The sequence below is a fragment of the Cydia splendana genome, chromosome 2 (assembly GCF_910591565.1).
Source record: "Cydia splendana chromosome 2, ilCydSple1.2, whole genome shotgun sequence".
NCBI lineage: Eukaryota > Metazoa > Arthropoda > Insecta > Lepidoptera > Tortricidae > Cydia > Cydia splendana.
Genome location: NC_085961.1, coordinates 24,170,940 through 24,177,848, shown reverse-complemented (window position 1 = coordinate 24,177,848; position 6,909 = coordinate 24,170,940).

The window sequence follows — 6,909 nt, the reverse complement described above, 5'->3', positions numbered from 1 at the left end:
AGCCCTGGTCGAAGTTCTTGGTAGATGGGACGGTGCCAGTGTATCGACGCATGTGGCGTCCCAGACTAGCACCCGTCCCATCTTCCACGGGACCAGGGTCATACCGTCCGGTCTCTTGCCGTCGTCCCTCAAAACGCATTGATGATATTACCCCACATTGTGTAAATTGGTTAAAATATGACGATGTTTGCTAATGATTCCAGAAAAAATCACCTACCTGTGCGAGGCCGGGGCTGGTATATTAGCGGGGCGAGTAATGTACGAGTATATTGTAGAGATATTTATGGTCAGTCACTTTTAGAAGCCAAGTAGCTGAATAGATAATTGTTTACGAGTCTTCTTTAATAGCGGGAACGGTAAACATGTTTACGCTGGTTGACTGCAGCGTTATTTTGCCGATTTTCACGTATTTTCAGAAACACGGAAATGAATTGCAATTATTCTCTTTGAATATAACTCTTTGGAGTCCTAGTAGTAAGTAAATAAGAATTAGATTTTTCTTCTTCTTGGCCATATTTTGATAATTTAAACCACCCGTGGCTTCAGTACTCAGGAGCTAATCTAATAGTTTCAAATAGGTAAGCCCAGTCAGTGTTACTAATTATTCAAACCAAATAATAACCTTTCGTATGTGTGTTGTGGTCAAAAATCGTGGGTTCTAACGTGACGTGGCTGGGGTGGGTTGTACAGTCACCTGCAATAATATGTTACACATCGAAGGCGTTAATAATATCTGACACGATCTTATTTGTAGAGCCATAAGAGCGTGTCACATATTTTGCGGCATTCAAAGAGTTACATATTATTGCAGGTGAATGTACTGTGTTGAACAGAAAAAAAAACATTTTCGAAAAATGTAAAAAGATGACTACAAATTCGGTCATGTTACATATTAAACACAGACTTAAAGGTTAAAATAAATGCTAAAACATTATTTTTCTTCGGCCACAAAGTAGTTTGTACCAGAATGAGCTTAAGACGACCGCAGTGACCAGACGTCGCTTAGCTAAGCATACAAAGCAATTAAAGTGTCGTAAAGGCACAGTTAAATGTCCGCCCAGTACTGCGGTCTATTAACTTTGCTGTAACAAGGTGTACATGTAGACTCCGTCTAACCTAACTTTGCACCGATTTGAATGGAACAAAGCTAGGGAGTGTCATTATAAACACCATATTTTCATAGGCATTTGACATTAATGATGATATTACCACACTTTGTCATTGAACATTTCATGCAGAGTTATCATAGTCCAATTCTATTCTTCATGACAAATATATTTCTTTATAGTCTGTATCTTTAGGTATTTAAAAAAGAGTAAACAAAATCTACCCTCAAATGGCTTCTTAAGCCAGTTGAGTAGGGTAGATGAAAACATTACATGATCAAATAATGTAGGTTTAAGTCAGGTCGTTTAGTGACAGATCCAGGTGGTTTTGTATTTGGTTGGTTAAATCAATAAATGTTATAACTACCCGAAAATGTACAAATTATTTGTTTACTTTTATTTAAGAACCTAAAGATACAGAGCATAAGTATTTCCCCGTGCAAACCCAAGCAAATGTAACCTCTTTAAGCGCATTACGTATTCCGCACTTATTTCTGTTTCGTCATTTATTATAAATAGCCAGTGCTCGCTTTATTAAGATTCTTCGCACATAATAATTTATGGTGCACAGCAGCTAAACCGACTCAGATTAAATTGTGGGAGATAATTTGTCCTGGTTACTTGCAGCCGGTTTGTAATCTTAAGTGAGTTTTGAAGGTTCCGCTTTTGAGGACGTAAAAAATGGAATGTTTGATGTTACGTGACTGCTGACAAAAAAAGCGGTGTTCGATTTTGGTAGGTGACAGCTCAAAATATTAAACTTTTCTTTCTTTTGCTAAATAGTCGATAAAAAATTTCACCTAGGGTCATGGTCAATTTGGTGGAGACGAAGAAGAATAAGATTTTTGATTGGGAAGACCGAGCCATGGCAAAAACTCTCGTATTTCACGTACTCAGAAAGGAGAAGCTTCGCTCCTTCTGCTCTACCGATCTTCTGTATAGACCGACAAGAAATTGAAGAAATTAAAAAGTGGCAACATCGTAGTGTCGTCCCGTTTTCTTAGATTGATTTGAAAGGGACGACACTACAATATTGCTACTTTTTAATTTCTAAATTTTTTTGTCGGTCTATAAGTGGATTCGAGTATGTGAAGTGTTAAAAGCGACAAAAAAGCTTGTAAACGGTCTTCACCACGTTGACTTCAATGTCTCAGCAAATTCCACTACCCCTTCTGCTACCCTGTAGATTAAATAATATGTAATTTAATAATATTTAAAACCAGGGCCACACGCAATACTGTGGACAAAATCGGCTTAAACTTCATCATTGACATTATTTCATAAAGATTATGTTTTCTCGTCATATTATCATAAAGTAAAGGTAACCGACTAAACCGACTAAGCATCTAAGGTATCTTTGCCGAAAAACAACGTTATGATTCCACCTTAGTTGACTAACTAACTTTAACTACAGTCAAGTGTAAAAATATGGGTGCATATAACTTATCAAAAATATGTCCCATAGTTCTTAATTCGTGGACATAATATGTAGCTATGAGACATATTTTTGAGTATATTTTGCAACTATATTTTTACACTTGAATGTACTTGCAACCATAAGAGAACTGTCAAGTTATTGAATGCATCAAATCTTAGAAACTTCAAATATGCGATCCAAAATGCGTTATAATACTTGACAGATCTCTTTTGTCACATTGCCAGTCTTCAACAGTTAACATATAGCCGCCATGTCACGTCTTCACATTAAAACCAGTCGAATACTCAAGGTGAGTGGTGAGGTTATGTTGAGAGGTAATAAATTTTAAATTTGGAACGCGGTATTCGTTTGTTTGTTCATTCGTATGCGCTTTACGGACAGTTTTCTTAATGGTACATGTCCCGGAGAGTTTTGGATGTGTTGTGTGCTGTATGTTGATAAGTTACATTTGAATATCCGAATATAGCTATAGCCAAAAAGAATAGATAGTATAGAGGGGTCCTGTCATTGTAAATTTTGTAGTCACTGTAAATTTACTGCCATCTATCGACACACGACTAAAACTCAAAATGAAAACGTATAAAGTTATCAAAAAATATATGGATAAATGATTTTATTATTTTTATATCATTTTGATCCATGTTCATTCACTGATATCTATGTGTTAAAATTGTTAAATATGAAACGGTGTCGTCACGCCATCTAGCCGAGGATAGGCTAAAGGTGTGTGCGCCATCTATTCGAGAATGACTTTTGGTTGAATTCCGAGGCACGTTTTTTCCTTAGACTTTATTCGTCTTATACGAAGTTACATATGTCTTTGCTATAGCTAAGAGTATATTTTATTGAAATATTGTGTGTTGCTTCAACAAACACGACGACCGGTCAGGCCTAGTGGGTAGTGACCCTGTCTGTGAAGCCGATGGTCCCGGGTTCGAATCCTGGTAAGGGCATTTATTTGTGCAATGAAACAAACATTTGTTCCTGAGTCATGGGTGGTTTCTATGTATATAAGTATGTATTTATCTATATAAGTATGTATATCGTCGCCTAGCAGCCATAGTACAAGCTTTGCTTAGTTTGGGGCTAGGTTGATTTGTGTAAGATGTCCCCTAAATATTAATTTATTTAAAAAAAAACTATGAGGAAGCGCTGTATTGTAAGACAAGGAATATGTTAGTAAGTATTTAAAACTCAAAGTCCAGAAATATGCTGTTTTTCTGCACTGTGAGACATGTTTGCATAACAGTATAGCGTCGGCCTAAATCGCAAACCTCGTACCTAACTCAATCTGACCAAATTTTACAGGAGGCACAAAAAACTTAATTACTAAAAATTTTGCATGAAGACTTGCTTACTTTTTTTTGGCACGTATTTAACCGGTCAACTAATTAATCGAATTTGGGTAGTTTAAAAAAATAGAAAAAAATAGAATGGGTACTAAAATCAATAGTTTGGCAACAAAAACGGAGCCTTAAAATATATCAATATGAGTTGTATTTTAATGCCGTTACAGCTTTTGATTATTTTTAGGCAGGTACCAAGTATTTATTTGGCAACTGAATTATTATATTGGAGACCATTTATGAAGCACATTTTAAAAAGAAAACGGCTATCTATTAATTCACAAATGAAGTTCTTTTAAAATATGTAGGGTAAACCCTCCAGTGAATGAACACCCCCCAGTGAATGAACAAAATCACGTTTTTTGTCTAAAATAAGAAATACAGCAATTTCCACCACTTTTCGTATTTTTTTTCTTATTAACAACTCTATTTTCTATGCAATGGCAACCCGTGATAAATTTATATTCGACCAGTTTGAATGTGACTGGCATTTGAAGTTTACAGGTTTCTGGTTTTGGAGTTTTGTAAGGAAAAATTAGATCCCAGGTAAGAACAGTGTACGTTTGGAGCAACATATGAAGTGCTTATTTAATGTTTACCTGTACAAAGTTGAGTTATTTGGTTAGATTAAGAGTTAAACCTTCTATAAATGTACACTTTGTCGGCGTATTATGCGATTAAGTCTTTATTTTTTATAGTTCCATTACTGGCTTATCAAATGTTCGGTGTGTTCATTTACTGGTGTAGTCTAGATTTAAATTTTTTTCTAAATTGATATGTAAACGAAATGGTATTGAGCTTGTTTTTTGTGATTCTGCATAGAAAACGATTCTGATTCATTCAGCCAGTATTGGAACAAACCAAATTTCTATAGTCCATTTACTAGATTTTTCATGCCTATGTATGAACAATACAATATTTGGCTTGTTCATTTATTAGGTTTCTACTAATTCTATGTATGAACAATATAATCACGAATAACGCAATGACAATAAGTTTATTATTTTAAGCATTACTTGCTAAACCTGACCTATTTTCATCAAATATGCACGTTACTTCTTGTTTTAAAAATTGATTCTCTTTTTCTTATTAATATGTAACAGGTTGCTGTGTTATTGGTGAATAACTATCATTTTTTTTAATTGAAATCAATATGAAGGGATAAAAAGATATGAACGCTTTCGCTATACCTACTAAAATAGAGCTAGAAACGGTTTTTATGTTAAAAATGTTTTTTAATGCTGATTAAAAAGATGTAAATAATGTTCATTCACTGGGTTTTGCGGTGTTCATTCACTAGTTGTTATGTTCATTCATTAGGTTTTTGGGTATTTTTTGATAAATTATGCTATAACTCAAAAACTATGAAAGTAATAAAAAATCGCAGAAATTACTTTCTTGTTTATTAAATGAGGATTGATTAAATTGCAGTTAATTATTCCAATTATTAATGAATGCTGAGAAATGATTTTTCAAACTTGTATAATTGCTTAAGTGTCCATTCACTGGAGGTCTTACCCTATTTTGTTTGGTCATTACACGGTCAACCTAACACGCTCCTCCTCGCTTTGCTCGTCGTCGCACCTATCTGTTGACTCTAGTAGAACACAGTGGTAACTATTGAAATTAGTAATTAAAAAATTAAAGATCTAATGGTATAATGGCCATTAGGCGTATCATGATTAGAAATTTCGACTACAAGTATACTGACCATTACGTATTGGTAAATTAATTTGAGGTGTTTTGTGTAAAAAGTGACCAATATTCATTAAATTTAACTGCTTCCGTGTTAAAATACTACCTAGCTGAAACGACATGCTCAGTTATGACTATAGGTGAATACTTACGTGTGAACAACTAGATGACAACTAAATTTTATGATCGCTTTACAATATTAGTTGCCAATTTATTATTTTAGTCGCCAACCTATCACTTTAAGTTCCCTATAATTTTTTTGGGTGGCTTGATTTAGCTGCCAGAATTTTTATTAATATGAAGCTTATATTTGAGGCTAATATATTTGTTTTGTCGCTAAAATATTAATGCACAGTCAAATTATATTATTATATGCCCAATGAAAGTTCCTGTTTAATATTTTAGTTGCCTGGTTAATAATAAGCCCTTTTTTTTACATAATGTTAAGTTAAATGTAGCCGGCAGATTGTTAAAACCAATTTTTGTTTAAATCACCTGGACCTGGAAAATTTGGAGTTACGAGTTTTTCTTGAAAATTTTCGAAAGTTTAAGGTAGTTAAGAGTTTTGCTATAAAAATCCTTGAAACTAGAGGATAATCTTTTGATCTGAACAAGGTTATTGTGGATCAAAAAATATATTATTTTATTAAACTTTAAACAGAAAAGCACGCATAACTGACGTACAGTCACAACGCCATCGCAGACTGTACTGAAGGGAGTGGCGGCGGGAAATACGAGTTATTCCTTTTACAAAATAGCGGTCGGGAGTTGCGAGGTTTTCTATTTTGCTTATTAAACGAAAACAGTTTCTTTTTGGTACCTATTTAAGAGTTTTGCCGTTAGATGCGTTCAGAAAAGTACTATCTAAAAGTGTCAAAACATGATTTAATAAAAATGGAGTTAAGAGGTATGCGAATTAGGCCGACGATAGGTACCTAACAAAATATTGTGTTAAGTAACTTACACAGAAAATGGAACTTGCGAACTATTTGTGTTACCTAATACCAGTTACGTTTAGTAGTACCACTGTATATATATTGTATGTAAATAAATGTTTTTAAAAAAATACAAAATCTGTTTTAGGATGTTGAGCAAAAAATATTTCCTTATTACTTGAGTTCAGTTTTTACTTATATTTATAATTACGGAACCTACTTATTTTCAATAATTTTCATTTCAGATTATATTGTTGCAATTGAGTCGCTTAACTTCAAACTCGGGTAAATCCATCTGTCAGATTATGCGATTTTGGTATTAAGAAAAGGTAATAGGGTAGATATTTGCTGAGAGGGTCGAATGGATTTACCCAAGTTTTAAGTTAAGC